This window comes from Anopheles darlingi, chromosome 2, assembly GCF_943734745.1.
Source record: "Anopheles darlingi chromosome 2, idAnoDarlMG_H_01, whole genome shotgun sequence".
In the NCBI taxonomy this organism is placed as follows: domain Eukaryota; kingdom Metazoa; phylum Arthropoda; class Insecta; order Diptera; family Culicidae; genus Anopheles; species Anopheles darlingi.
The window spans coordinates 72,183,557-72,194,560 of record NC_064874.1 but is presented as its reverse complement, the minus strand read 5'-3'; positions in this window follow the sequence as shown (position 1 = coordinate 72,194,560).

Here is an 11,004-nt window from a genome sequence, read left to right as displayed (position 1 = left end):
GATGAGTTAATTGATGCAATTGATCAGTTGGGTAATGCATGTAAAAAGGGCTGTAACACAGGTCAGTCGGTCTTCCTGCCTAGTGGTGGTAAACCATCGCTTACCAATCTTGAAATCAGTTTATCGTGCGCTCACCATCTGGCAGAATGATTGTTGCTTGTTGTTATTGCTCTCTGTGACAACGTGCACGCCTGGTGGACGGGACATGGTGTGCCGTAGACGGGCTCGATGATGAATCGGATGGCACAGCATAAATAGCAGCTTGTTACTCAGCGCCCGAGGGTAGCATGTAATGGTAATGGAAAAAGATGAAAACAAAGGTCGTAAGACAAAATAGACGTTGACTACATGGTAAATTGCCGCACGCAGAGCATAGGTTTCACAGATTCCCACGCAAACGAGTAGCAACTGGAGGAGCACACACGAGAAACACAGGGGAATAGGGAAGGAACCTATGAATAAATTTTCCATTCCAACGGATTACACGCACAATGATCTGATTAATATTGATGCAACGGCAAGCAATTAATAATTATAATTTAAAGCTGCACAGCTGCAAAAGGCGTACGGGCGCGTGTTTCGAGGACGTACGTGTCCTGTGCAATCGACAGCCGGCTAATTATTTGAAAAAGTGAAATCTTTGTAGTAACATACTCGGTTGCACCTGTTTGCATCGGCTCGTGGACTGTGTGGGCAGGATTCATTCGGACGTTATTTCGATTGTTTGCCATCATTGGGGAGAGGAAGTCAAGGTACTAGGACGACGAAAGTTGGAAGTTGAAACTAAATTTAAGCGGACCAACGGTTGCCTCAAAATTGTTTGAGATCCAAAATTAATTCCAAAATTGAAAATATCCTTTTTGAACCGATTTATCGCTAATTGCTTCATCCAGTCTGTGTTGATAGCTGTTCGTCAGCTATCTGATATCATGCAAGGCGAATAAGCTCATGGATGGATGGCGCAATTCGCTATAAACCGGTCAAATTGTACTTGAAGTTTATACAAATTCAAAATTTGTCAAAACCGGAAAAAAACGAAAACAAATGAACCGCAGTTCATTTCGCAGATAAGTCATAATCCACCCTTTCGATTTGTTGAGTATATCTCAAACAACCTTTTTCATTGTGTTTGTCACTAGTGTAGGCTTTTAGGCTTTATTCCAAATGTTTGATCGAAAAAATATGTATTTTTCTTAAAAATCTAAATTAATACTTTTAGGCATAAATTTAGCGTTGTAAGTTTAAGGGTGCTTCGATGAGCACAATATTGGTCGAATTTTGTTCCTTTTCGCACGTAATATATTCATCCATTCTTGACTATGACACTAGTATTGAGCGTTTTTAAATTAAATTTTCAAAATTATACCGCAACCAAACAAAAAAAAAAAAAAAATGGGTTGAAACTGAGTTTGTTGGTTACTTGCAGTTTTCTGGCCCTTTGCTTGCATTAACTTTGGACTGTTGATTCAATCGATTGCAATTGCCACACACACACAAAAAAAGGACTTTTTATAATGGACGCTGAACATGATAATGGCGAAAATGGGTATTGTTTCACTGGTCTGGGATTGGCTTCGCTGGAGTCGCGTTAATCAGCGATCAGGTCGGGCCAAATGAACCGAAACAGTGTGAATCCGGAAACTGATACGCTCGATTGTCCCCCTCAAAAACCAGCACCAAACCAGCAGTGTTGCGGCCCATTAATCGGGACGCGCGTTTGCACAGTGGAAACGCAGGATGAGGAAGGGTGGAGGAAAGTGACAGAGGAGGGTCAAAGGAGAGAAAAAAAGACGAATATTAAATTTTTAATTTATCAAATCGAATACGCAACCCATCGGTCCATGCTGGCAAAAAAAACCGAAAATAATGGGATAAATGAGAAGGTGAAAGGCGACAGGGCAGTGGAACAGTTCGGCAAGTGGCAAGTGACGCTGCTGGTGTGGATGATAGAAAGCAATAGAAGAGAAAAAAAAAGAAATAGAAACAGAGGGATGATAAAATGAAGGAAAACCCCTTGCATCGCGAAGGGGACTCAAAATCAATCCCGAAAATATTGGAAAGCGAAGCCAGGCGTGGACGGAGGTGATGACGCGGTGATAACAAGAGTGAAGGATAATTTTCGCTTTACGTTCGCTTGATTGAGTTGAAACTTGATTAGTGAGTGAATTATAGCGCTCCGCTGAGAACAATCTTTTCCTTTTTTTTTTTTGTTCATTTTCCTTCGTTGTTCCTCATCGCAGAGCACCATGCTCAAGAACTTTGACTTATGCAAAGCATTCTGGCATTGTTGATTGCCAAAAGGAAAAAAAAAAAACGGAAAGGGAGAAGGGACTAAAAAACCAAACATCCTGAGGATAATGAGACAGGATTTTTCGGACAATTTTCATTCTGATTGTTGACTGACTCGGGCCGTTCCGGTGAAATGTTGGGTAACGATGTGCTAATGGTTTCGTCGTACTTTCTCACTTGATAGGATTTGTGTAATTTTTGCTTCATCAACCATCCAGAGTTCCAAGTTGCACAGATTATCCGCACCTTTCCCACTTGCAGTAGATCGGTCGGTCGGTTGGTCGGTCAATAATGGGTCGGTGTTATGGTATGATGGCGCTAGAATAAATACATTGCTACGCGGCTTTCCCCGTACTTATCGCGTTTTGTGAGAAAATCTACGGGAAACAACAATCTGTGAAAGTTTAAGAATTATAAATCATTTCAGTAGAATGTTTATAATTCCTCTTCAAGTATCAGCACTCCACAAAAAAAGATTCTATCAGTAACTTTAAAATTTTAAAAACCACTTTTAAAAGTTTTTCACCTTTTTGAAAACTTTTCACCTTTTTGAAAAGAGTTGGAAAGCTAGAAACAGTTTCGTTTATGCGATGAAGGTAAACTCGTATTTTTTCCTGTGCTTACTTTGTCAGAATATTTTGTTTAATGATCTCGGTTCTTATAAATATTTAACTACATATTACTTATGTTGTAGACAATTGCCTGTGGCCGTCGGTATGGATTGGCTCCAATACTAAAGAGATAGGAATGTTTTTTTTTATCACGGAATCCACTTAAAACTTATTTGGGAAAAGAAAGCAAAGTAATTGATAATTTTTTAAAGGTATGTTTTTTTAAAGGTTCTAGAAACTTAAAAACCGTGTGCTACATGCACAGCGTTGAACAAGCATGTATTTCGAGCCTATGGGAGTTGTGCTCTTATACAACTTGTGCGTCGCCGAGGAGCGCGTGTGTGTCTGTCGCGAGAGATACCGCGCAAGGCCATGAGGACACTTATGCCAATGAAACGTGATTCTCACTGATGATCACTTATCGGTAAAAATAAACGAAAGAGAGCTTAACAAAGAATAAAATAAACAGAGAATTTCAATACCAAATCAATTGAAAGGATAATGGCATTAGTTTATCGCCAGAAAAGACAAAATATCTTATAATTGTAATTAGGTTGCTGGAAAGGGGAACGATATACTATATATATATATATATACATGATCACGACAGGTTGAGCAGACTATTGTTAAGGAGAAATTGATACTTTACAGACCTGGGATTCGGTAATTCGATTATTCCGTATTGCGGCAGGGGGTGGGCAGTTTAATTGGATTACTTCGCCTAACGATAGTCTTTCTTTCCTGCAACAGCTCATCATTGGTTCCTCTAATTTAACTGTTTCGTTGCGAGCCGTTCCGTAACCAATTGATGAAACTACATTTACTAATGGAATTGAAAGTTCCTATGGTTTTCTGAACACACACAGACACAATAGCTTCCTAGCTCAGCCAGCGTGAACAATGTACATACCCTAGGAGTTGGGCAATCGGATTAAAGTGTATATGTATATGGAAATACAGAATAAAGATTGTGACATAAAAGTATATTAGTATAACAGTAAAAAAAAAAATTAACAAAACAAAACACATCTATGCAGAGGGTCGAACGAATGTTGTAAGGAAGTGAGGAAGATTGAAGATTATTACCTTGATATTGCCTTCAATTATACAAAATAATAAAATACAATGAGGATTAAATTAATTTTTTAACCAATCGATAACCGAACGAATATCGAAAACCAGAAATCAAAGTATAACTACGGGACATTACAAACCGCAAGCACCCAAATCAACAGCTGCTGGAAACGTAACAAAAACCTACAGCAAGACGCATCCTATATTTATACACTACAGAAACAGAAGAGAAGGTGAACTGACGTTGAACGGAAGTCGATAGTTCCCCCGGGTAAAACTAGTAAAAGCAAAAAGGGTATTTTGAGTTTCCTCCGTTAGTTCACTATATACCACTAAGTTAACAGTCTTATGATGCGCGTGTGTTACAGATTTGTCAATCAATTCATTTCTAATCAAACGTGATCCGTGCCAAGCGCAATGGATCGGAACAGGAAACAAAACACAATAGACTGGCCACAGTTACTTGATGATGATCACACCATAAAGTCCACATCGAAAACACAACCAACACTTCCAACTTCGCCGGTGAGCGGTGAAAACGTTCGGCCTCACAAAACAGACAAACAGAGTTTTCAAAGACATACACAGAGCAGTGCGGTTAACGAGCTTGACGAGCACTTGGTTTAGAAGCACACTATAAATCCGTCTCTGAAAGGGAATCGTAATATGAGCACAGGAGTCAGTAGCTGGCCTTTAGCTGGCGGGGAGAGCAAAAAATAATTTACTCTTGATCAAACCAATTTGTCACTCGACTAGTTATGGCGTATGAGTTTTGAACAAAACCAAATCGATGGCACAACCAATCAAAAAAAAAAAAAAAGAAAGGAAAAGATAAACCATATAAAATTGTAAACATTTTGGACAAGGGTGGGAAAATGGAACAAAACGGAGCAAAGCGGTGTGGAGAGCACCCTGGGCGCCTATGGTCCGGACTAATGATAATGTACTTTGGCTAAACTTAAGGAAAAACATTGAAAAAATATTATTACTTTAACGGCAAAGGTAAAACTATGGAACGGTATCTAATAAATGTAGTGCGTTTTAGTAATTACGAAGCAATCGAAAAAAAAGAGCAAAAACAAAACGGCAAACAAATACACAAGTTTAGGCTATATGGAAAGGAGAACAGAAAAACAAAAACCAAATACTCTTCACTCATGCACCGGCAAGTAACTCTGAGAGTGATGGTTTGCTCGCGGTGGAGTGTGCCAAAAACGGCGATGAAAAGGCGATAAACGCAGCTGAAAAAGCGAAAAGCATTATCCCATTTGGCCACTTGTAGAACCCGATACGTAAGGAAGGAAGAACGCAAAGAAAAATCCAAGAACAACTTTTTAACCTACTTCTTCATCCCATTACGATCGCGATCGCGTGGACAAGCGACGTGACGAACTAATCTGTGTAAAACAAAAAGGAAAAGGAGAAAAAAACGGAAACTGCAAACAAACAGATTTAGGAAAGTCAGGAGCAACCGAGCACACAACAAACACGAAACAAACCCGCACCATCTTTCAGCCACGGCTTCACGGCAACAAATGGAAGTGGCATGAAGTGAACGATGATTAGGGAGCGCTAGGAGCAATAAATTGACGAAGCAAACATGTGATTGGCTAATCAAAAGTGAAGTGAAATTTGAACCCCTTTAGAGCAACAAAAAAAAATAATGGAATTGGAAAAAACCTTCGAAAAGGCTACTCGGCAATTGGAAGGCGCAAGCAAGGAGCTTCCATTCCAGAAATTTGCTCGCCAGCCGGATGTGCGGATATAGGTATTTAAGGACGAACACAAACCAACACAACCATTTATGTCTCAGTTTTGTCTCGCTCATCATTTGTGTAATTTCTTTGTACGAATAAATATTAGTAAAAATCCATTTCACCGCTCGGTTGTTTTTATCCTGAAAGTAGTGTAACTCTTGTACACCCTGGCATGGATCGATGGAACAAGATGGACGCAGAAGGTAACGGTGTATGCACTGATGATCGCGCTTGACGCAAGCGGAATGCAGGGAGCGCTGGCAATGGCTGTGTGTGTGTCGGTTCGGGCATGGAATAATGTTCACAGCTTGGAAGAATTCATCTTAACATAATTACACTCATAACTTTCTCCGGTTGTTCATTTTCACTTAGGATTTATGAGCGCAAAACTCGCTAGTGCATGTATCAGTAGCCATGGCCAAAGGGACCCCGTGGCGGTGGTAGCGATCCCTGTAATCCCTTCATCCGCATTACGTAGCTTTTCCAATGTTTTTTTTTCCCCCGAGAGGAGGTAAAGGAACAGAACAGAAGGAGAAAAAAAAACGTTTGCTCCTACAATTTTCCTCCAGCACCACCATTCCTGGCGGTCCCGGCAAGCGCCTCAATTGGATGTAACATTTTGCATTTTCTCTTTTTCATTTCCGGCGCAAGACAACTTGCAATTTAGGCAAACGGATTGTCATGAAAATAGCCGGACCGAATCGCACCGAACGAGGTCAGAGGATCCGGGATGCTTATGGTTGAGGGGTTTGGGGCTGGTTAATTTTTTTCTCTCGGTTTTTCCTTCTACTCCAACCGCCAGCGCTGTTCAGCGGTTCCAGTGTGTCAAGATGCAGAAAGGCGCGTTGGGAGAAAACGACAGCATAAAGCTTGAACTAAGAGGGAAAAAAAAATCCAGAAACAGAAACAGGACCAGTTCCAGATTCAAGCCGGTTATCTGCAAGGGAAAAGGAGGTGGAGGGGAGGGAGAAGGAACGGGGAAGAGGGGATTGGGGGTGGTATTGGGCATTTGAGCCAAGACAGGGTGGCTTCCAAAAGTGCAAAAAGTTAATTGCGGCCGACGGTGATTCTTGCAAGAAAATTATGTACTCTCAGGAATGGCCGCCCATCCCGGCTGCTGCTGCTGCTGAGGGGTGTGTGATTGGGCTAAGAGGAGAGCCACCGGCGCCTAACACCCCCCCCCTCCCCCCTTTTCTCTTCCCCTCGAGCCTACACGTTCGTTTCATTTTTCACTCCATTTCCGACGGTCCGAGTAACTTCGTTCGTGAGTTTAATTACACTTTTTTGTTTACGGTAAATTGTTTTCTGTCGGTTCCGTCGCCTTCGTCCTCGTCGTCGTCGTCCTCGTCGTCTCACCAGCTTGCTTCTGTCAAAGCCAAAAATTACCCTCTCGCCTTTCCCGCTTGGTCACCACCTCGCCTCGCTTTCGGGGCCCATTTGCCAACAGTTTTTTTTTCTCCCTCCCTGTGTTACAACTAGCAATTGGGCATTGTTTGTCGACTTGTTAAAATGTTTAAGTTTTGTGTTACCGCTTTTTGATCCAGGAAGTTTAACGTCTGGGTTCGGGATAGTTTGTAGATTTTCCAGATTTTCCACCGAAACTGTGTTTCGGAGCTATTGTTTTAGTTGAACATTAGTGACGCCAAACGGTTGGACAATGTTTCCGCAGCGTGTTTGTAGCAGGTTGCAGCTTGCAGGATGCAGATATTTATCGGGGATAAACAATGCAAAGACGTCAGCGTGCTTTTGATTTATTTGAGGTTTTGCACTGTTGTGAGTAAAACAAATCCTGGAATAGTTTTAGGAGCGTCGTTCTTCATCATCTAGGGATTATTTTTTCATCATTCCAGAACATGTGACTTTAGTTGCAAAGTGAACACTAAAACTAATCTTATAATCTGAAATATATAAGAAAACTCCCAAAACTCGGTTATCCGCGTAACTGCAATTGACTCTTACTTGCACAAAGAGATTATACATGCAGGTTACATTGGAAGCCGCAGTCACGCAAACATAAGCTTTATGCTTTTGACTAGAGGATTTGGCTGCCGAAAAGCTTCTAGGTTGCAGATTATGAGGACGACATCAAACAACTATAAATCGATTGAGTCAATCCTATCCTCAGGATGATTGCTCGCTCGCAGGAGTCTTATAAGCGTACCGAGATAACACAATGGCATATTGGCACGGCACTGTTACACTAACAATAGACAGTGTACGTGACGGTTAATGATTAAAAAAATGGAACTATTGTAGCTAACAAAAGCATTTGTTGTAGCTATATAAAAATAAGTCTAGAGGAAAAACAGATTGGATTGTGAAAGTTTCGAAAAAAACAGAAGCAGATAGCTTACAAACAACTGGATGATCCTTTCACCTTGTGATGTTATGCAATTGATGTAAGTTAGAGAGCAATTTTTTCGCCGATGTTAAGACTACTTAGATTACATTTTCATGTTGTTTTACGATCATTTTACTTTTCATAGCCAAATTCCAAAGACCGTGTTTCGCTAAATTAACTGAAATAATGCTTGCTAGTTAGTTAATCGGTAATTGTCCTTTCTCGTAGGCATACTAAAAATTTCCCGGACGAATTTTCCACTAAAAGACTCCCCTTGCATAACACAAACAAGAGGCCAGATTCGTTCTGCCACCCACCGAAAACTGGCGAACGATTCGTTATGGCTCGTTTCCCGCGCATCTCTAGCTCATTACCTTGGCTATAGTCCCGGGAGTCCAGAATGTCCCCGCCCCTGTCTCAAAAATAAAATAAAATAAAAACAAAGGACTTTCCCCAACCGTTCGCGACCGTTTATCTTCTCTGGTTGTACAAACCAAGGAAGGTTACTCCTTAGCCGAGCAATCTCCTTACTCCGCCTTGCCCCTTACAGAAGGCAATTGTAGTAACGACATCGCAATCCAACCAACCGACGCCAAGATGCGCTCAGGCAGTATAGGGCCAGCCAGCCAGCCAGTAGCTGATTACGTTAATCAGCGGTCCCACCGTGCCAAAACTAATAACATGCTGCCAACAAGAGTTCCTCTCAATCAAACGCATGATAAATGAATTCCATTGGGCAGATGCTTCACTTCATTAGTACAGTGTGCGCGCGGACGGAACGCGGACCACCAATCAGCCCTGCGCGTTTCATCCCTCGCGAGACCTGGCACGCGCGAAAGGGTGCGTCCGATCGTCCGAAGCTCCGTCCGCCCGTTCGTCCGGGCAATTTCCTTTGAGGGGCAATCGTGCAAAGCTGAGTCCCAGGCACGGTGTGGCCTTGTTGTACCGGGCCGGCTTGTGCAAAACAAACTTCTATTTGCCAAGGGAACCGAAAAGTCTTAGACTTGGACTTGCCGGTTCGAATTGTGGCCAGAGTTCGATTCGTTACGGCCAGCGCCAGCTGTAGTCAGCTACACTACGGTAGAGTTCTCATGGACATGAAATGAAATAAAATGAAATAAAGCCAAAGAGGAAGCTGGCTGCGTGGCCTCTCGCACCACCACGCCGGCCACGCCATGAGTAACTTTTCTTTTCTTTCTTCGTAAACATAATTCAATTTTCCATACTGTTGCAATTAAGATAATTTGAAAGATAGAGCGCAACCGAGCGGTAAGGATGCAAGAAAAGGAGGGGCGAGGAGGGATAACGGACGTGAGCCTGGGAACACAAATAAAAAGCCAACGCAGGAACCGGGAACAAAAAAAACGGAACAAAAAAACCCAAACCCCGGGGGGTGAAAAGCTTGCGCTTGCACAAACCGAGCGGCTCGCGGATTATCAGTGGATTGAAGTTCTCTGGGTGTCGTCCTCGCGCATCGTCTTTTTACCTCCCTTCCCTTGCTGGAGTATACTTTCGCTTCGAGTGCGAGCTTCACGCTTCCTTCATTAATGCTTTGTACTTTTGTCGTTCTTTTGCATTTCGTCGCGAAGTTGGTTGACGCAAAGAGGGAACAGCTGGTGGGCCGTGGGGGCGGAAAGGGGTTACCATTTTCACACTTCTGTTGCAGCCGTTTCGACGGTAGCATTACAACAACTCCCCGATGCACCACCACGAGAACGAGTATTGGTGTTCGACATAGAAAAGATGGTTTTTGGAAAATTGTATCCCCGGAGCAACTTGAAATAAGGGAAAGGAAAGCGTTCCCTGGATCCTGACAGGAAGCCCCATTCCCGGACTTTACTACAACAATACTGTTTGATCCACTGAGACAGCGAGCGAGAGACAAATGTTCGAAGGGATTCGAAAGTCAAATCCGGTAGAGTGATGATCCGGAGCGCTGTGGTCGCCAGTGACCACCACAACTTGTGCACCACAACCCTGGCTTTGCCCGGTTTGCAGCACGAATTTACGGGTTTTGGGTGCAATCCTGATCACCGAAGAAGAAGGAGGAGAAGAAGAAGAAGAAGAAGAGCCAAAAAGTTGGCCAGCGCCAGGCCACGGAGAGCATTTCGTGGTGGCGAAAAAGTTGTTGTGCCGAAAGCTGAGAAAACAGCACCATCGAAGTGATAAACAAAGTCGTCATCGACACACAGTTGCCAAAATGCGGTACGACAGACCACCCCAGCCTCTCTCTCTCTCTTCCTCTCTCTTCCTTTTTTTAGTCGCGATCCCAAAAAGCGAATCCTACGAACCGGTAAAACCCCCCCGGGACCAATTTGCCACGTTGGTCGGTTTAAGGGAAGCAAAAGCATGATCCGGATTGCAACCGTATCCTGGTCCCGGGGTGGTCGTGGTGGTGGTGGCGATGTGCGGTTTTGTGTGCCTGTGTGTTCGAGGTAGTTTTCTTCGCGAGGATCTTCGGTCGTCCGCACTCCGCGACGGCAACGGCGACGGCGTTCCCCCGTTGTAAATGAACAACCCAAATCGTGAAATATGAAAAATGGCTTCCACTTTATTCCACTTTTGCGGAGCGCTGTCACCGTCGGTAGGGACCGAGGGAGGTGAGTGAGGGGCGATAGTTTTGAATGGTTTCCTCCATCACCACCACCACCACCGGGGGCTGGGGAGATCCGAAGGTCCCCGCGAAAAAGTCCGCTGCTGGAAAACAAACAGATTTTCCTCCCATTGTCGGACGTGGACCGCTGTGGACGTTGCATACGGGACAGTTTGGTACCGGGGGGGGGGGGGCATGCACCGCCAAAGAGGATCCACTTCCCGATCCCGATCCTGGTGGGATGGCGGAGAAAAAATGCAAAAAAAGAAAACCACAGGAATACCCCCCCTACTGCTTCTCCCTGTCACTGTCTCCGGAGGGAATTGTAAAGTTTATGTT